Below are 369 nucleotides of genomic sequence, written 5' to 3'. Positions count from 1 at the left end.
ACGGGACAGTACAGCCGCCCTCCACCGGGCACTTACAGACGGCCTCCACCGGACACGAGGGCACGGTGACGGCCTCCACCGGACACGCACACAGACGGCCTCCACTGGACACGAGGGCACGCACACAGACGGCCGGGCTGGGCGCAGACGCCTGCTCCCGCCAGTTCGCACGCACAGCGGGACGGCGCCGGGCATTGGGCCCTCCAGCGTCTAAGGAGCAGCCATAAATGACAATCTGGCCCCACAGTGACTTCATGGCTTTCAAGTGATGGCTGGCCACAGGTGCAGGGACGCCTGCGAGTTCCACGTTCACTCACAGTGGCCTCCCGCGCTGCCTGTCGCAGGCTGGACGCGACGGGAAGGAATGCC

Source organism: Tupaia chinensis, unplaced genomic scaffold (genome assembly GCF_000334495.1).
Source record: "Tupaia chinensis unplaced genomic scaffold, TupChi_1.0 Scaffold000335_1, whole genome shotgun sequence".
Taxonomy (NCBI): Eukaryota; Metazoa; Chordata; class Mammalia; order Scandentia; family Tupaiidae; genus Tupaia; species Tupaia belangeri.
Note: the sequence above shows the minus strand (reverse complement) of the source record.